Source organism: Amblyomma maculatum, chromosome 10 (assembly GCF_055883805.1).
Source record: "Amblyomma maculatum isolate TAMU_Amacu chromosome 10, ASM5588380v1, whole genome shotgun sequence".
NCBI lineage: Eukaryota > Metazoa > Arthropoda > Arachnida > Ixodida > Ixodidae > Amblyomma > Amblyomma maculatum.
Genome location: NC_139353.1, coordinates 15,656,065 through 15,683,708, shown reverse-complemented (window position 1 = coordinate 15,683,708; position 27,644 = coordinate 15,656,065). Strand labels below are relative to the sequence as shown.

The 27,644-nt window shown below is 43.6% G+C and overlaps 1 long non-coding RNA gene across 3 annotated transcripts in view; it reads left to right on the top strand.

The window, feature by feature from the left end:
• Positions 1-2,633: 2,633 nt before the first annotated feature.
• The window catches only part of LOC146175659 (uncharacterized), a 305,977-nt gene continuing 280,966 nt past the window's right edge, over positions 2,634-27,644 (top strand). For 2 of the 3 annotated variants that reach the window (XR_014701454.1, XR_014701453.1), the window contains exon 1: positions 2,634-2,727. This is a non-coding gene — a long non-coding RNA (uncharacterized LOC146175659). The remainder of the gene's footprint in view (positions 2,728-27,644) is intronic. The other variant, XR_014701452.1, reaches the window with a different exon arrangement.

The window sequence follows — 27,644 nt, the reverse complement described above, 5'->3', positions numbered from 1 at the left end:
AATCCTAGAGCCAATATTAGAAAATCCATTACCGCATCCTCTCGCAATGCCTGTTGAAATGCCACCAGCCTTTACTGGGCTTCGGATGTAATCGTATTTGTCAACCGCTACCCGCGCCTTCTACGCATCATATATTTGCGAATGTCGCTGAGAGAGAATACAGAAGCGAAATGCAAAAGCCAACCAGTGTTGCCATAATCGCCTGAATAATCGCCTGTCATTGTTGTTTTTTTCCTATCTTTAAAGCTTATGCTCTATTTTTACATTATTCTTTCTTTTTTTCTAAAAAGATATTTTTTCCCTCAACTTTATACACAGTGATACGTATTGAATACATAGTCGTGAGCTAGCGTCGGCTAATTGCGGTGCAACAGAACATAACCATATACGTGGAAATGAACACGTTTTGTTCATGAAATAATGCGAGGCAACAAAACTAATGTAAAGCATTTTAAGAATTAACAAGGCAAACACTAGGTCCATTTATATTCGCGAGAACCTAACATAACTTCATATATTCATTGGGAACGTCTTGAGAGATTGTACAGTTTGTTTTCACTTTAATATCATTAGTAATGCCACTCTGGATTAAAGCTCAAGCTCTATTAAAGTCTATTAGTCTTTGCCGCGAGTATTTCGACCCAATTTTAAGCTGGATGTTTAACACTAGTAGTCCTATTGTCTCTCTTTTTGGGGCTTGCAAAGATCAAGTTCTTCTAGAATGCCTTTTTTTTTTCGCTCTGTCAAGTAAACTTATCCATTTTTATTATTTGTTTTGTAACAAAGTTGTTCTTTTTGTCAAGTAAACATATCCGTGGGTATTGTTGGTTTTATAACAAATGTGTTTTTTTTTTCTCTATACATACAATGCAATATGAAATCCCTTGCTGCCTTCTTGTAATATTGGTTGTTTTGGTCGTCACTTTATATTATGTCCAAACTCTGTCTGTATGAACGCAGGGTGTCTAGGGCCCAGTCAGGTGACCACGAGTGTCACCTTTAGCCCTCTTCACCGAGACAGTTCAGTCTACATCACAATAAACTCAAACTCAAACCTTGGAGTAGTGAGTCGGTCATTAGGTTGAAGTATATTGTGAATTTTCCGCTTTTTTTTACAAGTATATGTTAGTGAAAAGGTAGAATGGCGGTTGACTGTAATATATGTAAATATATAAATATGTACACATATCACTGTAATATATGTAAAGAACTCTAGTAAATTAAAGTTATATAAAATATTAATCACCAATAACATTAGTTCTACATTTATGCCCATTGGGCAAGGGATCTTTCAACTTTCCCAATGAAAGACGTGAACGACGAAACTGGGTGACGCGATACCACTTCAGTTATTATGCCACGTCCAAGTGCGGTAAAGAGTGCTTCAGTAACATGGTCACTGACAAAGGCTATAAAGAAAATCCTTAAAGCTATGTTTTCTCTGACGAATATTGCTACACCGCCTGCCCTTGCTTGCACATTATGAAGGAGAGTGTAATTGTAAGTGGGAATGGTCGAATTTCCCCAAAACCATTTCTCGCTTACTCCAATTAAATTAGGTAAAGCTGTGGTGCAAGTATACCCAACCAATTCACTGAGAGTTTTATGTAGGATTCGAGAATTACAATGTAGCATTACAATGCTTTGTTAATTTATTTTAGAAATGGCTTACGCATTTATTGAAGAATAAAGTACTACTCTTGATTTACTTCATCCGCTTTCCTCGTCTTTTTCTCACGTGATATGTAGGACAGACGGTTGTTCTACTTTCCACATCAAGATATTCCTTTGCTCTACTTGGGTAAACTTCCAGCATTTGCCTTTCTTAAATTGACGAGCTTTTATGAGTAAAATCTTTGTTTCAACACAAAAAACAGAAAAACAAACAAGCAGAAAAAAAAATAAAGCGTACCCTGGTTGCCCCCTTCGGTATTGAGCCATTTCTTCCTGGCCGCAGCAATCAACCTGTCTTAGGCAGCCCTTGTAGAAATGTTCAACTTTGTTTTAGATCGTATGCACTGATCCAAATCAATGTCATCCTCTGATACAGAACCATCGAAGTTGAACGCAATGTCCTCGCAAGTATATTCCGTAGCTCTGTTCCTGCATTCCTTGCACCTACCACCTCTTATTAGCTGATGTAGGCAAGTGAGCAGAAGCTGAATATTACTATTCTTTTTCTTTTTCGCTTTGTTCACATTGCTGGGAAATGTTATTGGGACATAGTTTCACGTCGAAATAAAATGTATTTGGCTCAAAGCGTGGCGACCTTCTTGAAATATATCCGAACAAATAAAAAGTCGAGGTCTAAATCCCAGAGCGATGCTCTGAGGTCACTCTAACAGCCAACTCTAATATCTCTTTAGAAATCCTCCCTCTCCCTCAGGCTAATGACAGAAAAACGATCAATTTAAAAAAAGAAAGTGCTTTCAATGAACATGATAGAAATCAACACAAAGACGACGCTGTTCACTTACGTTCGAACAGTCAGTTCGATCTGAGTTATAATTGAACAGTCTCAAAATGGTGTACATTTCAGAGGCGACAGCAAAGTTCAGTCGTTTTAAACACTGCTTCTTTGCTTACCGTTTTCTTCGCCTTCTATGTTTTTCTTCTTTTTTTTTTCTTTTTGTGCAGGCAGCTACTCAGACGATGGCTGTCTTCTACGCATGCAGATACGTGCGTCCTGTTAGACGGCAGTTGGTTGCTTGTCATCGAACTGCGCAGGTACGATCCCCTAAATCATCACTTGCGAATTAGCTTACAACATTTGTCACAACTTTTTTGTTTTGTTTTTTTTCTTTTTCAAAACTTGTTTCAGATACAGTATCACTTCCCACATGCAAACAATGTAACGCTGACAGGAACACTCAAACTCTCAAGCGCAAAGCAGAAAAGCAAGAAACCGCGATTAAAACACGACCAAAACTGTTATACATTTCTGCCACGGACGGAGTGCAAAGAAAAATAGAAAGGGCCAAGTTCATATTGAAAGGATTAAAATTTAAGAAAAGAAAGCAAAGAGACGCAAGAGGCCTTTTGTATGCATTTATTTCCCTCTCCGCGCTTATTATTTCCCCCGTCGGAAGAGAGCGGATGTGTCGGAGCATAATGACGTTAGAACGATGAGGTTTTTGCCACTCGTTGACTCGGGTTTTCTTCCCATGACTCTCGCTGGCTGATTCCCTTTTAAAAAGCCAGGCCTCGTAGCGTTTCGATGTTTTTTTTTTCTTTTGCCAGACAGAACGAGCAAAGAGACGGGGGGAGAAACGACCATGGGGCTACAAGCAACGCGAGAGCACGGCCTTGATTGCCATGAATAATTCATTTGTGCCATATTCTTCATGTCTGCTGACTGCGCTTGTTCGCCGGCTTGCATTCTTTTTTTTTTTTCATCGGTATTTTTCTTCTCTTTCAATGAAAATCATGCTTTTCTGCACCGCAAGTGTGAGACAGCGACAATAGATGCCCGCGTTGGGGTGCAAATAATTTAAATCTAAAAAAGTGCGCAAAAGTTTTAATCCTTCTAGAGGCCCTAAAAAGCCACAAAACAAGCCAACCTCAGACATTGCATCAAAAAATAATGCCCAGAAAAGGGATGACGTCGTTCCTTACTTTGGTGCCACGAAGTCGCTTCAGCCAGTACCAATTATCGGCTACTGCGCGTATCAAAAATTGACCGCATGCTGTAATCATAAATTGTGAATACTAAGCCACACTTAGACAACGACACAGATGTAATTATTTTTGCCGCCTATGCTTTTCAACAAATTCCCGAACATTTGTTTGACTTATTGATCGTTCGCGATGATTGCACCTACTGACGATGGTTATTATCCTTCTGTGAATCGTTTCTTTTGCATAATCACATTTAGCTCATCATCATCATCGCCACTTTCGCGATTAATTGTTACATTCAATGCAGGCCAAAGTATGTCTCTAATGACCATCTAGCGCTATGCTCCATATACTGTTGTCACCTTATCTCAATTATTTTCACCTGAGTTCACATCACCCCACCTACCTGGTACGAGTTCTAACCTTTCGAATTTACTGCGTTACATTTTCAAGCCATCTCATACTTGATACATCAACTTATATATATATATATATATATATATATATATATATATATATATATATATATATATATATATATATTTATATCGAGTATCACGTCACGTTTGATGTGGGTGTTTTGGGGTGGTGTTTAGCATTCTGTTGTAAGGTAATGGGTTGTGACACCATCACTCTGTCAATCAATCAGGATTTGAACATTACCTCCACCAGCATTACCTTTACAGACCTGTTATCGTTAATTTTGATAAGCCTCTGCCAGACCTGCTTCAACATTTTGTAAAGCACGCTTCCTTGCATAGTTAGTCTTTGTGAGGTAAAACAACCTTTACAGGAGGATTATAGAAAATTGCTAATGTGGATGCTTGGGGGCGTTGGTGTTCCATAGTTCTTAATACAGCGCCACGGACGCAGACGTTAGAATTAGTGTCCCCTTCTAATATCCCCGTCTGTTGCGCTGTATCAAGGACTATGATAGAAAAACCGAGAAAAACAGGATTGGCGGGAGGAGGAGAGGAGAGGGGACGACGACGATTTTATTAGATTTGTGAAGGCTGACGTTTTCGAAGTTGAACTCAACAGCCTCGAAGGCAAGCACGGTAAGGAACTTACAGAGTGACTGCCGGCTGTAAAGATGTGCGGAGCCTCCTGTTTGAAAATGACAACTAAAGTTTTGAAGTCAGTTAAAGAAAAGAAAATCCTGTTAAAGATTCGCCGGTTAGAATTGTGCTGGTGTATTTTTCAAAAAGGGTGATATTTTATTTGTGGGATCGCATAATGGTTACATGATTAATGACCTAAAATTGAATAATGAGCTTCCTGCTTTTATTTTGGAACGAAATATGTATAAAAATTGAAGGTCATTAACATCAGTGATGTCAATTTTTTAAAAATTTTCTTTATTACAATGGTGGCTCGAAATAGCGAATATCAAATGTACGCATCTGAAAGCACGTTCAGTGTGATTCCACGCATCGTGCAATAATAAAATGACGCTGCTGCGCTTGGTATTGTCGCCAAAATCACATTTTCTTTTAACTCAACAAATACACGAACGTCAACTATACTTAATGCTTAAAAAATGCGAGCGAGGCAACTAAATAGATGCGTAAATGCCAAACCAACAAACTTTCAGATACATACATTCCACATTCCATATTTCGGTCTGCATACTCTGACACGAAAGTCTGACAATCGGACTCATCTTCGATGCCTACTATCTTAAATTACGTGTTATAGAAATAATCTCTTTAAAGCACTTTAAGGACAAGAGCGGCATGACTAACAGTACAGGTTAGGCGCACCAGAGAAGCACAATTTGGTTGTTGTTGAAACAAGCTACTTTCTAATCCAGCGAATATTTCGCATTGAAGCACTTATTCATTTGGGCTATCATTACTTTCGAAACCATCGGACTAGAGTTCTAAGGAGCGAAGCCTATGTGATGCTCCTGTATGTAAATTGTGCGCATAGACTGCCATCTTTTTTCTTTTCCTAGATTCATTGTTATCGTTTCTGCAACGACCACGATGCTTTCTGCAAAACATTATGCGATACTAAAATTGCTATTAGCCAGTAGTTTGCCCGTACGAACGTGTTCCCGTGCGCCTAGACGACTAATCTGTAGTGGCACGGTGATGAACTAGCGTCGTCACTTGTTGGCAATATGTGAAAGAACTACATGTTCCTGTCAATAAGGATATACAACCTTTTAATTTGATTTCAGCGGTTTTCACTATTATTGGTTAATGAAGACTTATACCCCACAAGGCCGAACTTCCGGTATAAATTATTCGTCTCAGAATCAACTGGTACAAAGATGCACCCTTCAACTTGGCATCCAGCAACAGTTTATTTATGCAGGCAACCTTGGATGAACGCCACCAGCAGAGAGTTAGTCATCTGCAAAACAAAGCAGCTGAGTTCCTCAAAAACACTTTTTCTTTACTCGTTCTTTTTTTACTCGCAATTAAAGCAGCGAAATCTATGCTAGCCTGGCGGCTTACTGTGTTCGAGGTGTCTACCGATTACTGACCGCTCTATTGTTCAAAGATGTCAGCGGCACGAACTGCAGCTTCTTCTTTGTTAAGCGAATTCAGACAAAATATAGGCGGTAGAAAGAGGATGCAATTCAATACCCTGTGTGAGCCGCGTGAGATGAGATACTGAGAAGGACAACAGCACCATAAAAGAACGAGACCAAGAGGAGATGCATAGTTTGAAGCTCCAAGGCACCTGGAACTGCAATCTGATTTGATTCTGGAAGACTGTATCCAAGGCAAACTAAACTATAAGCGACAGCTTGCATAATTCAGGATAACGTTTCTTCTCTGATATGTGAATCTAGTTTGAGCTAGAAAACCAGTCCACCAGGAAAGGAGATGCATCAACAACGACGCTTCGTGACGCGTGAAGTCCCCGGAAGACTAGGCCAGCGGTATAACAGACAGACTTGAGGAAAAGGGACACAAGCATGATGGGGACAAATGAGGCATTCAAAAAGAAGAGAAAAAGCATGCTCACCAGAAAGAAATCGTGACAAAGGATAGCGGCAAAGAGGTGAGCTCGTGGTTTCTCTTTTATTCTCAAGATTTCCATCCCGATGCTAAGCCCAGAGGCGTTGACGTCCCGTTGCCATGGACATTCGTCACCACGTCCGCTTCTCTTTCAGGCCCAAAGAAAGAGGATCGTTCCATCATTTTTTTTTTCTTTTTCTCACTTAGTCGCCTTAGCGGCAACAACAACAACAACAAAAAAAAAAACGTTCAGTGGGCGCCGTATGCAGATTAGGTCTGGCCTCACCACCTCATTCAGTGCACCCCTCTAGGGACTTCCAGCTGCCCCATTCCTTCCCCGCGCTTGGCCCTTCCACTAGCTCTTTTATTTACCGCATCCCTGGTCACTCCTTCAAAGTCGACTGCCTTTCATGCAAGCTGAACAAGGCGGTGAAAGCAATATATGAAGAAACAGAGGTTGGCCAGCACATCAATAGGGTCCAGAATGACAGTCGAAAAACAAAACAAAAAGTTTGGTACATAATACTCATCAGCAAAAAGGTTTGAAAATTCTTATCGCAACTAAATTATGTTTTATTTTTAAGTGACACGTTACCACAACGTGTGATTCCTACAGGATGGCCACGCACGAAAAAAATATTTAAGGTACATGCAAATTAAAGAAGAAAAATCCGCATGTTTAGACTGGTTTCAGTAGCGGAGCAAATTAGGGGTGGAAAAAGGACCTCCGCTGAAGAGAAGTAATGGCGCAGCTTTGTATAAGAGCGTAGAACTGTTTTCATTCAAAAATTGCTTAATAGCATCCAATCATGCATGGTTTGTATGCAAAATATGTATCTGCTTGTTCATGGTGATGATCGCGAGTAATGCGACTTCTGCATTTTTTTATGTCTTCTCAGACACGTTCGGGCTATACGCGTAAACGATGTAAAGAGAATAATCAGAAGCAATGTCTTTAAGTGATGCTTTAGCATCCGTTGGCGCAGAGTCCAATATTTTTTCTTTCTGTCAAAATGAAGTACAGGTTGCCTATCACTTACTAAAGAACACCATTGTTTAATGCACATGAACGTAAATGATAACATGAACCAAGCTTGGGTTTTCAGACCCTTTCATGTTACAGAAAAATATAATTGGTATTTCCCACGTGTGCAAGTAAATTTCACTTGTTCTATAATTTAGGCCTGAAGGAAGCAAACCTTTATACCCCGTCACGGAACGCGGGAGATTGATTGCAAATGTGAAGCACGGTCAATATAAATCTTCCCGGTGACGGTACAATAAAACCTGTCTATTATGCATTTTCATTCAAAAGCAAACGTAGTGATACCGAAGCATAGTCTGCGGCTAAAGCCCGCGCGAAAGTACAAAATCGATGATAACGGTAATGCCGAGCAATGCGAAAGGATGCGGGAAGAATAGGTATTGGCTGCCGTCCGGGACGGCCTCTCCTTTGACGCTTAAGTCGGAACCGTACTTCGATCCCGTTTCCTAAATACGACAGGGTCTAAGCTGCGGAAAGATTTGGTTAAGCTCACCGAGCTTCCGGAAGCAGGAAGTCGCGCAGGAAGTGAAAGTCGTAAGTTTTACAACGGCACGTCGTTATATATTGTTAACAATTTGTTTTGTTTTCTTTTTACCTCATGTCACTTTCATCTGAAAACCTTGGCATCATCATCTAGCGCATACGTCTTGGCGTGAGGCACGACCAAGACGAAGAAAGATGTTAAGTGAAATTGTACCGCTTCTTCCTACGCGGCACAAAAGGAGCTGGAGGAGCTTCTTGTCTGAGAAGTCGCTCTCTCCACACACGTCTTGCTTTCACCGAGGAGATAGCGAGAAATTTTTCAGAAGGCAAGAAAAATGGCGACGCTAGATAAATAGCTGAAAGCCCATGACCGAGCAGCAGACATAAAAGGAGTGGTTGCCACCTCAAGCCTTTTTGCAGTGTTTGTATGTCAGTTTATTTTTTATATATACCTCAGAAGCTCCGTCCCTGTTTACAGCTGCGCTGGTGCCAGAAGCGGAAAGCGGGGAAGAGTTTTTGAAGCCACCACCTCCGCCACGAAAGTCGGAAGGATGTACATACATACTGGACGTTGTCCTTCTCTTTCAGTGCCTCCTTCGGAGTCCTTCTGTGTCAGAGGTACTCTTCCATCATCCCTTCGAGGCCAGAAATAAGCGAGAGGGAGTAAGGGGATGCGTTGGAAAAAGGGGAGGCACCAGACAGATAAGGAGGAGACGAAAAGCTGGGAGCAACGTAAGAGGGAGGGCGGCCCAGACGCACAAAAGGAAGTGGCCGTGCCATCGCCTCGTTTGTCCTGAAGCCCGTTGCTTTTTATTTTTCTTCACTCGATTACTACTGCCTTTGGTTTTCCTGCTTACTCTCGGCTATACAGAAAGGGATAAAAAAAAAAGGAAGAGCTGCTGACACTCCTTCCCTCATCGTGCGGCGACCCGCTTCTTCCTCGCGAGCAAAGCGAAGGGGACGGCAACGACGAAGACGAGCCATTATTGATTTCTTTTCCCCACTTTTTTTTCCCGACTTCCCCTCGGCTTGCCTATACACCTATGCGGCGTTTCACGTACCACCATCTTTATTTTGCTTCACAGTTCGTTGCGCCTCTGATTCCTTTTTTCTTCCGTCATCCTTGAAAATTTGAGACGCTTTCCCGTCTTGTTTTTGGTTTGACTTTTCTTTAATATGCAAATAAATGAAGGCGCACGTGTGTGAGCGCTGGGCAGATAAAGAAGGAAGCAACGGTTGGCGAGAAATCTCCTTGCCTTGTCGTTATGTGCACGTGCCCACTGCCGACCCCTTGAAGGAAGAAAAGGACCATGTGGAAAGAGAAAAGCCCGTGGCTTCCGCATGGAGTTGCGCCACTGTCGCGCCTACGTGGTGGAGACATCCCTTTCCCCCCTGTCTCTGTGTTCCCCGCTTCCCTTCAGCTCTGGCGCTTATTTGTTTGGGACACGCGGGGATAGGGGTGAGAGCTTTTTGGGGATTGCTCGTCCCTCAAACCCCTTCTCTTTTACTTCGTTCACTGTCATTCGTATTATTTCTTCCCTTGCACTCTCTCCCTCTCTCTCTCGTAGTCTTCCCTATCTCCCTCGTCGGCAACTCCTCCTCACTCCAACGCGCACGCGCTTCGTTTTGCATTTTTCTTCTTCTGTGCCTCCCTTTTGTCTATCAGCACATTCCCAGTGTTCATTTTTGTTAACAGGCAGAAAAAAGGGGAATAGGGAAAGGCGGGAGTTGGAGCATGCTTCACCATATGCAAAAGAGGCAAAGTGAACACGCACAAATGGGTACGTATGGAGATAAGCGTGGATAAAAGGGAAATATTGTAGTCTGTCCATGGGGTCTCCTTTTCTAGCTTAATTCTTAGTTGCCATGTTGTTTTTGTGTACGTCTCGTACGCTCTTATCCCCCCTTTCCCACTTTTCTTTCCTTCTATAGTACCAACGCGCGTGCTCAAGAAGGGGGTACAACACGCGACGCGCGCGTGGGCTTCACTCATCGCAACGGCGACAGCGCCAGCGGAGGCCGAGATGAGTTAGCGTGTCCGGGTGGTGCAACGGGTAGGATGGGCACGTTCTAGGCTTAAAAGGAAAAATACGGGGAAGGAGAAATGGAGTAAAAAAAAATTAACTGAGCGACGAAGGAAAAGACGACGGTGGCTACCATTCTCATTTTCTTAGTTCCGGAATTTATTTTTCATCTATTATTTCTTTGCTTCTCACTTCTGTACTAATTCATTTACATTGCGTTTTTTTAGAGTTTGTTTTTCCTAGATGATTATTACTCCGCCCGCTCTGTCGTTTGCGTCGTTGGCCTTGTTTAGGTCGATTTCTTCCAAATTATTATTTGTCTTTGTGCGCTACGAAACCGAGTTTAATTTGAACCTTGAAGATGAAAACAGACGTGTTGTTGTATTTGAAAAGAAAGCCGAGTGGGAGGTCTTTGAAGGGAAGTTTTTTATCAAGAGATGCATCAATAAGTTCGTCACGCATAGGACGCGTATGGGAACTCCGAGGAATGATTGGATGAGGTACAAAAAGGATTTTAGGAACTGAATGCGAGGATATATTCTCCTGCGCCTCTTCTTTTCGCTATTTGCTTTACAAGTGCATGTCATCTCTCATTTGCGCCGAAAGGACGAATAATACCCGATGACGATGTTGGCACCAGGATAAAGAGAAGCAGTATGCATTGCAAGGTCCTAGCGTAAATAGTTGCTGTTGCATTTTAAGCACCTGTATAACCGAAGAACTCGTGTAAGGATCCAGATGAGCATTTTGCTTTAGTAACAGCATGATTAACCGGCGAAGCATACATGTTCAGCTTCCTTGAACATCACTTTCAACAGCGAGGCAGTTGTGGGAAAATATAAGATGGTTCTGCTCAAGCGCACGTGCCAAAGGAAATTTTGTTCTTTCTCTATCAAAAAGATAAAAGTTGTGCTGATCAATGATCCTCTTGCATAGTGATGAGATAAGCTTCGAGAATTTCGCACTCCCCATTTCGTTGCAGCTACTAACATTAGAAAACAGCGGGTAGTAATCGCATTCCAGACTATGGCGAGGCAGGTTTGTTCTTTTGGTATATATAGGTTCAGAGAGTTGTGGTGCTCTCACTCCTTACACATCCGGCCCTTTGTCCGATGTCAACTTTTTCACAAGTCAGCGGAATCTTGTGCACCACACGTGCGGCACATGTGACGTAGCGATTTTCATGCTACATCATACACATATCGTACACATCGGACGACTAGTTCTGCCACGTACAACACGTGAGCAAAGACTTGAAAGGAAGGAGCTGAAAAGATGACACTGACGCCTTGCCTCAAAGCAACTTTCTTGAAGTTGTAGGATACCCTGTGTACACACGGCATATACTTCAAATTTTTTCTTCCGTTCAGTTGCCGTTGGATCAGTATCTTTAACATCTTGACTCCTAGTCGTTTGCAGCAAGTTTCTGCCGCCGTGTTCAAAAGCGATTTTGGGAAAACCGGCGACCTCCGAACGTTCAAACTGGAAATTAAAGGTTGACTTTATGCTGTGGTGAAAACTCTTTTGAAATGCATTCAGAAAGGTGTTCATTGCAATCCTTCTCTCGACAACTATTATTGAGCCAACGAGTGTGGGCAACAATGCCTTCTTACATCTCTGCGACAAGATAGAAATTGCTGCTTTGCGTCTGAAAACAACCGGCATACTTGGTGGCAGGTGCTCGATCGACGCGTTTTTCGCACATGATTTGAAATCAGTGTCATCGATGACAAAAAATGCTTGTAGTACGAACGGAAGAATTATGAAACAGGAAATACATTTTTGCGCTTGCACAAGAAAAAAAAGCAAAACTCAAGCTAATCCTATCGGTTCAGCTTCAGCTGATCAAGGTGCGCCATTCTGGGTTCCTTTATACCTGTGCATTTTTAACTCTTGACTGGTTTAAATGTTTATAGATTTTTCTGATAGTGGGTTTGATGGAAAGATCCGACATTGAGGTCGTATTTTTCGAGCACTGCTTTTTAAGAAGCAGACGGAATTAAGGTTGTGCAGTGAGTGTAAGACCGAAGGAAAAACATTCTCGTGTAATTTTCTTTGCTTTTTATAATTCGCCTCTCTTACAGGCTGGTTCAGTGCTATAGGCGGTGAGAGTTAATTGGACAAAAAGGTAAGAAGGCATGCCCCCCCCCACCCCCCCCCCCTCCTCTCCCTTCCATACTCCCTCTGATTTCGTTTTAAGCAAACTAAATAATCACAGGATGACGAATGAGATTCATGCTACACAGATGTGGAGTGTTGTGCTTTTCCACAGCACGCTGCAGGATTATGTTATCGCCTGTGTAAATCAGTGGCAGAGAGGCATTATTGTTCGTTTCTTATTAATATATTGTGCGGTGAAATTTTCCCTCTAGCTGGCATAGCCGCCAGAGCAGACTCGGGATTTCTTGTACCATTTTTCACACATCGACGGCTGTCCTTGTACTGGAGCTAGAAATTATTTCGCACGAAAATCTCGGCTTTCTGAGCCGTTCGTGCATTCGTTCATAGTCTGCGGTCAAAGATCTGACCTGTCGCATGCCGAAGGATTCTATAGTTCTCGTTCGTCTTCTGGCAAAAACCTCCTCGCCAGGCCCTTCATTATGCAATGGTACATTAGTTCCTTTTCCGTGGTCAAAGATCCCGCATGCCACTTCCGAAGGCGTTCTTGCTCTGAATCCTATTCTGTGGTGTAAGATATCATCCGGCGCTTCCTAGGAAGATCAGAAACTCGTTTCTCCTCTCTGCTCAAAGATCTCGCGAGTCGCTTCCGAAGGCGTTCCAGCACCTGTTCCTCTTTTGTGCTTGAAAATCCCAATAGGACTGTGCTGCTTCTTTTTATGTACTATTCTAATAATGTTCCAAATCAAGCCAAGCCCGTCCACCATATCCCTGTCTATTTATTTTCCTATTTGTACGCATTCTTATCCGCATTTGGATTTGTTTACTTTTGCTTGCATCCACTCCGTTACTCACACCTGCATTTCGCGTGGTGTCAGTCAAGTTACACCACTGATGACGTCATTCTTCATTACCGTCCGTAATCGCGAGGTGAATCCAGCCAGCGCTAGACGGCGCATGAAGCGTTCCTACTTCACCAATGCAGTCGCTTCCTTTTTGAACTGTTTTTAACAATATGCGGTGCCCAATGACCATTTATTGAAAATTACTCCTCTGCAAGAGCAGAAGAGAGGGCATATGGAATCCCCCTGCAGTAAGGGAAAGATTCCGCGTGGCGGAGGATAAACGGGAATGCGAGAAAATCGCGCTTTATTCGTTTTGCGTTTTCTCGCTAATGTGAGTGCGGCCATAGCTTAGATTTCCACGTTCCCTCACTATTAGGGGTCACAACCACAACAGATCTAATCCGCAATCTTAATGTCACTGTGCAGAGACAGATTTTTTTCTTGTCTTAATTTGAGACGTCCTCAGCTCTTAAAATTATAACACGGAATCTCACTTGCTGTCTTCAGCCTTATACTGTGCTCGCTTCTTCATTTGAAAATATCCGCGTGGAGTTTCTGTACAAGCCGCCTGCTGCACGGCAGCGACCGCGCTCTATCCGCTATTATTCGTTTATGCCTATCCGTGCTCACTTCGTCACTTCGTCCGCCACACTACTCCTTTTCTTCCCGAATGCCTTTCCGCGAGAGGGGGAACGCCGAATCGCATTTTAGCACTCCAGATCTCGCCGAGGGGTCGCGGACGAGTAAAAAAAAAAAGGGGGGGGGGGGGGGGACAACTAAATAAACTGTGAGAAATGCTCGTAACTGCACTCGAAACAAGAATAAAAAAAAGTGAGGGACCAGGGGAAAAGGGGGCATGACGTAGGGAAAGAGATACTCGACACATCTTACTTTGTTTGCACCTCCACAGCGTCATGTGTATAGGTGCATGGAAGCACGCAGCATTCTGCATTTTTAGCCCATTGTTTTCCGCCGGTATACCGAGTATGGGTCCAGTGTTCTTGCTTTCCTTCTTGTAATCGTTGTCTTTTGCTTTGATTGCATAGTCTTCTTTTTTTATTTTTCCTGCCTTATTTCGCCTTTCATTCTTTGTGGAGGGACGTTAGACATCACCTTTATTTTTAGTCTTAGTTTGGAAATAGGGACATAGAAGGGGTCTCTGTGAAGGGACAGAAAGGAGAACGGCGAAGCGTCCGCACTCAGTTCGAGAAGGAAGACGAAAGCTTCAAAAAGGGGGAAAAAACAAATGTCCAGCATGAAAGGCAACGTGAGCAAAGGAGTGGAAACGAGATTTAAGAGTGGATGCGCTGAGGGCTGGTGCACGGAGTAGAGAGCGCGCGCTAGAGAGATATATATATGAGCCACCGTCTTTGCATATCGATCATGCAGGGACGACTTTCAGGGTTCCCTTTCCAGGTTCCCAGTCAACGCTCTTTTTGTGTGCGTGCGTGAGTTTGTGTGTGTGCCTGTGCGTGCATGTGTGAGTGCGTGTGTGTGCACGCGCTTCTGTAAGTCCTCTAGTCGCCAGACCCGAGTTTCATGAGTTGTCCCAGCTTCTGGAAAGGGTTCTATCATTTTTTTTCCTGCCTGTATTTATATCCTGCTTGCGGAAGACAGCAGAGGGATAGAGGAATAGATGCTGACACTCGCATCTTCCGAAAGGCGGAAAGGTGAGGCGGCGGCGGAAATGTGTCGACGGTGCAGCTAAACAACATAGAAGACGCTTGTCTTGGGAAGGAATCGGATGAGGTGCTGCTCTTCAGTTTCCCCCTTTTACGAAAGATGGCGCTCATTGCGATAAACGATGGAACCTTAAACGCTAGTGCCCATAGAAGATATGGATCTCCTTACCAGGATTACTTGCTTTTAAAATAAACCTTAGCACCAGCGCCGAACGATGTTCATTTGACATGCGGTCAGCATAGGCTGCATGGTCAGCCCAATCGAGCTAATCACCAATTATCGCTCCCGGGGAAATATTTACTTTTCATATTATACTGCAAACATATAATGGGTGTCCCAGCTAACATGGAGCAAGGTTTAAAAAAAATTCAGAATACCCTTGCACAGCGAAACAAATTCAGAGATGTTCAGAGTCGCTATGCTAACCTCCTGTACTTTTTCGTTCACTATGGTTGATTAATTAGTAAAGACTAATTAGCTATTTTTAATTATTGTCTTGAGAGAAAAAATGTCAATGCAAAAGTTGTAGTGAACGAAAATATGTTAGCGGCTAGGTACTACTTCCTCGCTCTTGGCTAGGGGAGAGGGTGCACACTGAAGTAAACTAAAAACGTTGCTCAAGGCGGAGTTAAGGCGTTGCTGAAATTTTTCGCTCATAGCACCCGGATACAGTCGAATATAACTTAAGAAAAGAAAAGCGGCTTTTGCCTCTGAAAGGACGTCGTTTCAGCCGATGACGTCGACTGATTCTCATGACGTCATGGATTACATACCTTAGACCTGTTTGCGTGGTTGTGCAGTGCGAGGCAGGTGAAAAGGGTGTTCACCGTGGCTTAATGGGAGTAACCGCGCAATCGTGAAAATTGATTAACGCCATTGGCTGCAGGAGCGCTGTTTGAGGGGCATTTTTCGTTATTCTCTTCCGACTGTACTTGCTGTGTGGCCTATATTGACCTCCGTTCACTGCATGCCCAGCAGTTGTGCGAGCTTATCCTAGTAAACCTTTTCTTGCTAAGAGTGCTGTTTGTGGGTGAGAATATCTCTACTGTTCTTCTCGTTACGCTTATCCTTCCCATGCATCCGTCAGACTAGGCACGATCAGGTTGATGCAGAGCTCGAACTGCTTACTGGCAAACTTGCGTACGTGAACCTGCCCAACCACGATGGCTCATAGTGTTTACGACTCTTCACCTCTCAGTCGGGTCACCTAGGTACTACTTCGTAACCGAGGTGACCGCGTTATGATGGCGGTGAAACGTCAGGCGCCTGTACACTGCCATTACTGTGTGATGCCAGGGCACGTAAGGGAACTCCATTTGGTCGAAATTGGCGGGGGCCTTCCAGCCTTCCACTATGACATCTCTCATAGCCTGAGTAACTCTGGGACGCTTCATCACATATAAACCATGAACTAATACGCCGTCGAACCGAAAACTAATCGCGCGAAGACAAAGCAGCCACAAGTCATCGCAGTGGGAAAGAGTGTCTTTGGCGTCAACTTGGCTGCTCTGTGTAGCAAGTAAGCACGAAATTTGAAGTAAAGGGTCCTAAAATATCAACATGAATAGTGAACACGGAGATGATGCATGCGACCTGGACGGGTGCGTGAAGCAATAATCTGCACGATTAACATCTCACATGGCAAAGTGGTAGGGCAACATGCTGGTGGCAATTAATCAAGTAGCACTTGGAAAAAAAAAAAAAAAAAAACTCACTGCAGCAATACTTCGCGCGCAGTGTTGTTAATTTTCCTTCAGAGCCTCCTCGCCGGCTCAATATCAGGTATTTTTCACTTTATCAGAGGCCGTTGAAATGCCTCTGGTCACGTATTGACTGTATACGTACGTGTAATGTACATGGAGTCGGAATGTTCCTGCTCCTTACTTAGTTGATTACTTTAGTCGGGGTATATTCCTCGTTCATGCCCCTTACCTGAATTATCATCACCTGCAAAATTTTACATATCATGACTGCTTCTTACATCTTGGCATGAGGTTTTAGTTTTGGCCTATCGGTGCATAATTATATTAAGGAAGCTGAGCGCAGGCAGGATGTAGGTAAGAGTAGCACGACACTTGAACTCGTGTTGCATCAGTCTCTTCCCACGGGAACGTCCCCAGCTACCCGACACCATTGCGATGTTCCCGTTGAAGCCCGGCTGCTCCTGCCACTAAACCATGTAGGCGATCTTATATTATTTCTTACTGCAAAAGACATTCATCAATTAAGGATGCCTACATGAAAGTGAAGAGAGGCTCATTTTTTTTTTTTTTTTTGAAAAGGCAAAGGAGGAGGAGAATAGCTTGAATCCAAGACAGCTGCTCTTGTCGTAAAAGCACCTGCTGCTGCAATATAACTGGTAAACCTATTCGGCTGCGAAACAAAACGCTACGAGCACATATAGTTCCACTTGTTCGTATAATAGTGAACTGTGAAATACTTCTTACTACGGAACGCTGGCCTTGTGGCGTATCAACCGTGCAGCAACCCTAGTTCTTCCTCGAGAACCCAAATATAAGACGGTCAGTTACGGTAGGAAATATCGACCCTCTCATCGCCAAAAAAACGCGATGTTTTTCAGCCCTAAAACCCAGTTCTCCTGCCGTGTTTTTTTTTTTTCTGAAACTTTTCTGCAGTTGTATTTGTACTCGTATTGATTGGTGCTGTTTTTGTTTCTTTGTTTGAAATATGGTCAAATAATTACAATTGGCGCTGAAACGAATAAAATCGAAGTTGTAAATGAGAGTGCATAACGTTGCGATGTCCAAAATAAAATGAGCTATACTTCCATCGACCTCATTTTGGAACATCGCTTCGCGTCTCAGCTTAGATCAGTCACACGAAGGTCGTATTCTCCGAGAAGAAGCAGTACTTTATAATATTTATATACTTTATGGTTTTATGTTGCGCAGCATCTGGTGGTTAGCACCCTGCACGCTGGTCCTAGGGACGTTTTCCGCAATCCCACACGTACGAGAAATAAGATCAAACATATTGTCGCTATAACAAAGCACAATTGAGTGAACGAAAGACAATAGTGAAGGCAACTTCAAAATACAAAGAAAAAAAAAACAGAAACGTGCGGAATCCGCGTACCTCTTCAAAGAGTGTGGCAGAAAAGAAGGAAAGAATGGAGCTGCCGAAAGACAAGATGGAGCGAAAGAAGGTGACACGTCGTGTACATCTGTATACTCTTCAGGGAGGACAACTACCATCGTGTTGTTACGCTCCTCCTACACTGCCTCTTTATCCCCCCCCCCCCCCTCCCCTCTTCTCATCCGTCGGTTCTCAAGCTCCCTTCAACCTCTTTGGGAACTTCCACGCCCTCCCTCCTTTTTTTGGACTATGTCGAGCGTGTGTCTGTCGCTAGATGGCGCTGTAAAAACGTCGGCCATTCCATTAGCCGCTTGAAAAAGTGTCCCCCTACGGCGTGTCAAGCGCGTTTGGCTCCAAGCGCACTGCCGCCCCTCCATAGGCCCAGACGACGATCGTAACACGTCTGCCGCCATTCCCTGCCTTCTTCTTTGTATCTGAATTTCTCCTTCCAGTCTCTGTGTTTTTGTTTTTTTCGTCTTCACGACTTCGGGGTCAGCTCCGGCCCCGGCTATGGCTTTGTCTTCTTGGGCGCCGAGAAAAACGGCCACGAACAATGTGATGTAACGACGCACTGTAGGTGCATGCATGCGTGAAGAGGCCGTTTCGTGTCTCTGCACTTGTTTATGCGTTGTCTTTCTATATTTTATAGGTATTATAACGTTGTTCATGATGGCCAAGGGTGGCGACATGAGACAACGTCCGTGGTGACGGCTGTGGAAGGGTAGCGTGGCTGAAATAGGAGGCGCACTGCTATAAAAATGCGCGTCTCATGTCTGCGGAACATACCCGTCATTTGCTACTCAGAGCAGTGTCGTCAGCTTAGCTGCCTAAGTACTCCCCTCTAATTAGATTTCGTTGCCGCTATCGGCTTATTGTCATAGTCACATGTGCAGAAATGATAAATTAGTAATCAACAAAGAATTACGTGGATTTCTACAGCGCGAAAAAGAATCGAACAGAACCATCACGATTATCGTAAAACATAAGACTGTGCACTTCCATGTCGCTGAAATTATCTGCCTTAGTCTGCAAAAGTTGGGGTCGCACAATGTAGTACACTTAATGTCCCATGCGGATAATTTGCGTGATAGTTCACCAACAATGTCCAAATAATTTTGGAAAAATGTGGTTTGCAGGCAAAAATATGCTTTATTCCTGGCGGTAAATTAGGTCCTTTTTTGAAATGTCAATGTGCCAAACACGGTTGTCTCTCTACAGACTTCGAATCTGAAATAAAACAAAACCTCTATTCTTCCTCTTGTTTTGAACGTAGCCTGTTTGTCACCGACACTTTCGAACAAACCTTCCCCTCGAGGCATATCAACAAACTCTATACGGTCGTAAAATCGCCCTCACCACCGTACCCCTCTACACGCACAATACAAAATGCAACCAGCTGAAAGACTATATATACGCAATGACTGCATGGCGGCGCTTTGTTTACGAACGAAGATTTAGTGGGCGGAGCCTTGTTCTTCTTCATTACGCCAGGTCATTTGCCTCATCGTCAAGGCATCAGGACTGTAGTGCTTGTCGAACACAGAAACAAAAGCGTCGAATAATTTATGGAGCGGCTCACCCTGCTACTGTTCGTGTTTTTCTCTGGATTTCTTGATGCTGTAATGCGAATGTTCGGTGGTAAGGAAACACTGCATAGATTGCTTGCTTTTCTTTCCAGACCTTTAGTCACTCATGGCTACATCAACTGATTCCCATGTACTTTTATAAAATGATCATATTGCAAGATTATAAAGCGCTTTTTGAGCTTCGCCACTGCAATTTTGCCTTTGTCAGAAACGACTGAGGGAAAGATTTGAGGTCATGAACTTAACTCATTTTCGTTCTTTTTGCAAGTGCACTCCCATTGTGGGCCTGTATTTCTAGCCGTGAAGCTACACGTACTCCATGCTATCATGACATATTTATGTAGTACGGCGCTTCAAACTAAGCGCCGGCCAACATAATTTCTCCTGTCGTTTTATAGAGCTTTGTACGAAGGCCCCTCCAGATAGGTGTCACGTTACGATGGGCGAAAGCGCTCATCATAGGCCACACCGTCCGCTTATTTTAGTCCTACCTGCAGCGCCGTCGTGTAGGCCTAATCCGCGGTGATAGACGCTGCGCTGTTTTATCTATTTTGCCATCGTTCAGTCGCCACTTGCGTTTGTCAAAAAAGTATAATAAGATAATCAGTGAGGTTCCAGAAATTGGAAGGCAGGCCAAGCAGGCTAGGCAGGCTAGGCAGGCTAGGCAGGCTAGGCAGGCTAGGCAGGCTAGGCAAGCCAGGCAAGCCAGGCAAGCCAGGCAAGCCAGGCAAGCAAGGTAAGCCAGGCAAGCCAGGCAAGCTAGGCAAAAGCCAGGCAGGCTATTCAAGCCAGGGAGAATGTCTGGCTTCGAGTAAAGGCCGCCGTTGGAAAACTGATACTGCTCGTTTAATGCTAGAACCTTAGCTAGTGAGGCTAGTTTAGCAGGGCTGTTAGTGATACTAGAGGGTATGCAATGGGATATCATAAGGCTTAGTGAGATGAGGAGGCCAATTAAATGAGGTATATACTGTAGTGAAGGACGGGCATGTGCAATGTTATCGAGGTTTACCGGAGAAACGAGAGCTATAGGGTAGATTTCCTTCTCAATAAGTATATAGCTGGTAATATAGATGAATTCTATAGCATTATGAAAGGGTGGCAGTACTCATAATTAAGCTAAATAAGCGCTATAAGCTGAAGGTTGTACAAGCATACGCACCTGCATTCACGATGACCAGGCAGCAGAACGCTTCTATGAATATGTAGAATCGGCAATAGAGAAAGTAAAAACACATTATACTGTACTGATGGGCAACCTCAATGATACTGTATGTAGAAGGCAAGGTGGAGACCACGCAGTGCGCAACTATGGCATTGGATTAAGAGTAGCAGGGGAAAGTTCCTAGTTGAGTTTGCTGAACTCAGTAACTTACGAATCATGAATAGAAGATCTTTATCCCAATCAAGGTCTAAAGCTAAACAGGCATAGGGCATTGCAACAGTGCACTCATACACTGACAAGTATTAGACAAGTATGACATACTGTTTACTAAACCGCCATTTAGGATCTCAGTTTTGCATCTGCACTACCACTGATGTCTCTTAAAAAAAGAGCATTACATACCTCTGGTGGCACAATAAAGGAGTCTGCAAACATCTCGAACTCAATGAGTACCTCGTCCCTTGTTGTATATAGTTTGTCTCTGGTTAGTGCCCCGGGGAGTCACTGGAATACTTGATCTGTAGAGGCACAAAGTTGACGGAGCAGTCCTTATGGATAGCAAGCACTGCCGACTATTCCCCAGAATGCTTTAGACTTTTGAAAAATGCGGCCCATTTTTTCTTCTTGGGCTGCCTGATGTCAGGTGTTTTTTTTTTCTTGGCCGATTGCTTGGTGCCTTCATCTATATGTCTTTTCTTTGCAGTTTGCAACCGACATGCAAGGCACACTTTTTAATTAAGGCGGCAACCATCTATTTGCCTCGTCCATGTAAGCTTGTGGGTCGCAGTGAGTTGCAACTGCCTCCAAATAAAATAGCAGTGCACCGATGTGGGAGCATGCCTCCCCAAGGCCTGTCATACAAGTGCACGTAAGCTGCCTTCACCATACCGTCCACTTTAAAAAGAAGCCAGGGCTCCAAAGGCTGAGATAGCACGGCCTGTGAATGGTTGATATGTAGAATAATAAATAAGATTTAATGTAGAATGTCCAAGTTTCAAACACAGTAGTATGTGACGTCCGAGCTTCTGCAATTGAAAGTGACAATATTTTACACCGATTTATGATGGTAGAAAACGAATCGTACGCTGTACATTTCGCACTCCCCAAGTATCTACGTCTAGATCTATGACCTGTCCCACGCACTGAATGAACACAAGCGAAGCGAAGGTACTCCTTAACAGCGATAGCATCGGGAGCGTCCCATTAGCAACGCTAGCCATCGCATTAGTTGTCACAGAGCTGTGCGTAACAAGCGGGACAATGAGCTATTTGACTAAAGTCGGTCACAACACAGCGACGACATTGTGACTTTTACGTTTAAGTGTAGAAGACTTAAAAACGTTTAAGTTTAGAAGACTTAAAAATAACACCTTCCCATGCGCAACGATGTCTCCGTTGACTTTCTTTATCAATGGCTTCTGCACAAAACCGCTCGTGAGATGATTGTGAGCTTCCAACAATTTTCAGCCTTGAGCTGTTCATGGCTGAGGAAGCTCGTGGAGTGCACTAAATAATATTTCATGTTTGAAAGCTCAACTTTCGGCACAAGATTAATGTCGAAGACGGTGTCACCAGCCTCGCTCAGCAGCTCGTTCTCCACCACCGCGCAGCCGGACTTTTTGTTCGTAGCGGTTCTTCGCAGCCGCACCTAAACTCTACGCGTACGCAATATTTTTTTTTTGTTGTTGTTGTTTTAACCTTTTGACTTTCCTCGTGTACTGTTTTAAAACGTACGTCGCTCCCCCCCCCCCCCCCCCCCCCCCCTCCATATGTAAAGGGTTCTTAAGGGTTCTATAAATGATGATGATGATGGTGATGATGATGATGATGATGAAACGGGCCGAGCCCTGATCACTCATGATGCTGCAAGCACGAAGCTGTACAGATATTTTGTATGCAAAACCAGCTGGCGAAACTGAGGAGCCCGACACACTCTGACCACTAGCACGCTCAATGGCATGGCGCCGAGTAGGTTGTCAGGGTTGCCAGAACAGAGTAAGCTGTCCCCGCTAGCGCCCGCTGTCACTGTGTTGTCACATGAATACTACCTACGTAATTCAATTTTTTCGTGCAGAGAGTAGAACTGGAAATAGTTGCAGTGGAAAATCCTATATCAATTTTATGATCGGGGTCAACATCATCGTCACCATCAATTTCTTCTAGCAAGGGTTATGTTATGCAAATATTCTAAGCTCGCTATTTAGACCGACTCTCAGAAGGCCCGGGCTGCGCTTTCGTTTGACCCACCCTGACACTCCTATAAGTAACACTTTGTGTCTGTTCTAGATATTGAATTCCCAATAAGTGATTAATTTCTAAAATTTCGAGCCACTGTTAGAATAGTAAAATCTATAACGTTTTTATAGTTTGAGCATGACGATTCCTGCTGATTCGGTCCCTAAGATAGGTGTCTTTCAGTCAAGATTATTCCGCTTCTACATCTGCTTCATAAATAACTCACCTCTTCGTGTTTTTCCTACTTTGTTATCGCCCCAGTCTAAGGAGGCCCAGGTTGCGACAGCTCCGGACAGTGATGAAAACGACGATCCAATTATCTCTGTCGCCGTCTGCGAGACTCGAGGGTCACTTCGTGAGCGTACACATACATCAGTGGACGTCAACCTTCCTGATCCTCTGCGCCTTGGCGACGCTCATATTTACCCATTTTTAGCTTCCAAAATGTCGGGGCCATCGCTCTGCCCCAGACTTGTTATTACGCAGCCGCCTTGTGGACCGTCCGGGCGGCAAGCGGCTTTGCACGGACGACGACTCGTTAAGCGGATTTGCGCGACGGCTGGATTAATGACGAGGCTACATCACAGCGACGAACGGGAAAGGAGGAGTCGTTTCTCTATGCCGGACATTGTGAACATCCTCAGCATCACTATAAAACTGTGCGTTATATCGTCTGCTTCTGCACCGTACGAGAGAAGACGACCTCCCTACTGCAAGTGCTGGATGAAGTCAGCCATGCATGCGCGAACTACGCATCACGTCTACGCACAACTTAAGCAAATACGAGCGCATGCGCAAAGGCGCACATACGCCTTGCGCATATGCACAATGAATGGGTTATGTGAGCGCTATTGTTTCCGCACTACTGCACGGTTTTAGGAACACAGATTCCTCGCACGGGATTCCAGCCGGTACAGGAATGAAAAACGGGGAGGGGAAGGCAGCAGGGAGTTTGGGGAGGAGCCGGGTGAACGTTCTTTGTTAGTTCGTGGATGTCCCCTGTTATCGCCTCGTGGTATATACATACCAAGCTCACAGAGCTTCCCTGTAGATGGCGCTCAGGCGTGCGCGTGTGCGTTGCCGAAAGAAGCTCTCTTTTCTCGTCGTTCCTTGCTTGCTCAAAATGTAGCGTAGATTGCACCACCACCACTATAAGGTATCTATGGAGGGTCCATGAGAGTGTTGACCCAAGATTTTCGAGGGGCAGACTGTCGGTGACGAATCGTCTTTTATTTCGTGTCGGTGGTCTCGCCTCGACTGGTATGTTGCTTAGCTAGAACTACATGCAGCGCCCCCGGATAATCCTTGCGGATATCTCAGGGCCATGCTCCTGACCAGTGCTGCCTGAGAATCAGTAAAAACAATGACGAGGAGAATATTTATGTAGTCGGGAGACAGGGTGGCTTCGGCGTAGTCCCCAGCCTCTCAATTTGTCTTTCGGTGTATTTGAATGCTAACGCGATAGCGTAAAAGAACCCGTTCTGGAATAAAAGAAAGAAAACGTCTGGCGTGGTCGGCCTTGGTGTTTTGAGCGAAACATCACGGACATGGCGATGGTTGAACGGTGATAGTCGGTAGGTAGCATGATCGCGTACTGACTGGTCGCCTGGTTTCATGACATCACAGCATCTCATGACATATCAGGGGCTGCCAAATCGAGCTTCACCTTCCAGATGGAAGCATGAAACGGAAATAGAACCATCCAGGACCTTTGGACGATGAGCAAGACTGGCTCCAGGCCGCGCTGCACAGGTTCAGGTTTTGTTAAAGCGGTGCATATGCATCTTTGTCCCATGCAGTTTCACATAGTTGGGTAGTTTGTAACTGTACTAATGACATGCGAAGCAATAGAGGCAAAGTTCATGGATAAATGATTAAGCGAGCAGAGAAGTACATATATAGTGAAACTTCATTTGAACGAACTTCAAAGGGAGCTTAGGAAACAAGTGTTAAGTGAAAGTTCGCTGAACTGAAATAATTTCGTGAAAGCTTGTTCCCGTTACCCCCAAAAATACCCGGGGTTGGAATTATATTTCAACCCAATTTGAATATGTCCCTGCGCTCATTTGGAAGCGAAGAATGCTGTAACCAAGCTTTTGCAGCGGTTTTGGACTTAGGACTGCAGTGGTCTTGAACTCACTTACTGTGTGCAAGCTCCCGTCAATCTTGTCCGGCACAACGCTCTACCGCAAAGCAGCAAACTGCTTCATTTCCTCCAAGCAGATCATTGCTTCAGCAGATCACAATTACCCAGAATGCATACGTCCGCCTTTCTTTGAGCTAAAAGGTTTAGTACGGCTGAAACTCTGGCTAGGGCTGGCTATTACTGCGGAGCCAATTAAGCGTGCAAAGCTAGATATGCATGATTCCGCTGGCTACAAGTTTTTTATATAGCCAATACAGTTTAAAACTAAATAAGGGCCAGTTTTCGTCACGCGGTAATGCAATGTGGTTCTCAGCGTGCAAATATTCAACAAAAAGGCCGGGTTGTGCTTGTTGAAATGCCCAATATGACGTGGGAGACACCGGATTACGCCGCGGGAAATGTTTGTATAGAACTGAAATCAGCAATAACTGAATTTCGTTGAAATTATGGGCGTTTGCATGGCGTTCAGTGGAGCTTCGGTAAGGGAATTTCATAAAGTTCATACAACTGAATACTTCGTTTAAGACGTTCGTACAAGTGGTATTCTACTTACTCGAAAAACAAACCTGTCGACCAAATTTTGCTGAATGGTATTTTTATCACCGATAAAACAATCATTGCTGAACATTTTAATAGATATTTCCACAGTGTATTTACGAAAGCAAACTCCCTTTTATGTTAACCTGCTGTATCATGTCACCCCGAACGAAGCATTGTATCTTCTGCAGGTGTGTTTTCCAATTTGTTGAATCTGAAAACAAAAGTGCGTCTCCTGGTCCGGACGTTATTCCGAATACATTTTTGCGCCGTTACAGTGAAACTTTACCCCAATTTCTTACCATAATTTTCCGTGTGAGCCTGTCAACTGGCAATGTTCCCTCGGATTGGAGAGTCGCGCGGATTGTGCCAATATTGCAACAGGTACAGCCTCCCCTGTTACAAATTCTCATACAATATTGCTTACACCTTCTTGTAAATTCATCGAATACATTGTAGCCACTTATATAACTTCATTTATAAATGAGAGAGATATTCTATGTCACACCAGCATGGATTTAGAAAGGACTTTTCAACCGTCACTCAATTAACAACTTTTTGCTGAGTTTTTGATCAAGTCAGTGCAGATGAACGTTATTTTTCTAAATTTTAAGAAAGCTTTTGACCTTGTTTCACATGTCAAACTAATAAATAAGCTTGAAAATATCCGTATTCCTTCCTTCATAATTACCTGGATAACCGCTTACCCTTCTAACCACGACCAGTTGGTCAGGCCTATTCTTCAAACTGCCTTCCAGTCACTTTCCTGTCACTTCTGGTGCGCCGCAAAGTGGCGTATTGGGACCAGTATTGTTTTTTTTTTACATCAATGACATTGTGGATATATAATTAGTGAACCAGTGCAAATCAGGCCTTTTGCCAATGGTTGTGTTTAGTTTCATGAAATCATATTATATGACGACCAAGTCATTCTTAACTCCAACTTTCAGACCATTCACTCAGTCAATGGGATATGAAACTTAACAATGGCAAAACAGTCTTGATGAAAGTGACCACTAAACTAAATAACCTATCATTTCGATATGTCCTTCCAAATCATCCGCTTGAGGGAGTTAGCGGATACAAATAACTATAGGTTTTACTATAACCAATAATCTAAGGTGGAATAAGCATATAACCAAAATAAGTACGTCATCCTTTTGGTAGCTTTGCCTCAGTAGGCATAGAAGGTGCCCCTTTCTGGTGCAAAACTTTTTGCTTACACACCCATCACCCGGCCCAAACTTGAATACACATGTACCGTTTGAGACCCTTACATAAAACTTAACATCGAAGCACTTGATATGATCCAGCGAAAATCTGTACGATTCATCTTTAATAAATATCGTTTTATACTGACTCACCAACTACTCTTATGGCACAACACAAGATACAAACATTGCATGCAAACGCAAAAAAAAAAAAAAATAGAAATTTCTTTTCTTGCTCAAAAATAATGAACTCTCCATGAGCCCTGATTTGTTACTTTAGCCCATCACAACAACACGAAATCGTCACACGAAATCACTAACACCGTACAGAATCAATGCCTTCAAATACTAATTTTTTTTCCTCACACAATACCTCAATGGAATGAACTCCCGCCTGAGGTTGTAAACAGCATCGATGCCATTGACAAAATTGCTTATTGATAGTGGCTCAGTTGTGCTTCCTCGTTCTGTACTATGTCCTATTACTCAAATGTTTTCTGCGATGTAATTTGCCGCGTTTCTTTTATATATATCTCCCCCCACCCCCTGCTTGGACCCATTTCAGGGTCTGCATTATTCTATAAATAAATATAAAAATAAATAAATAAACTGCATTAGTACTATCTAACAAATGAAGTGCAATATTAACAACCGCGTGATGAAAGATATGATGTATAGAATCTCAATTTATTTGTTCTTGTTGTTGTTGTTTTTTCATAGTAATCACGATCGATAGCGACCAGCGTGTTGCTCTTCCGTCACTGAAAGTCGGCACTACAAATGAATTGAATTCATGCAAACAAAAAAGAACTCCTTTTCAGCAAAGCAGCTCCATTCTGTGCATGTTTTTGGCGTAGCAATGGCTATGTACATGACACTT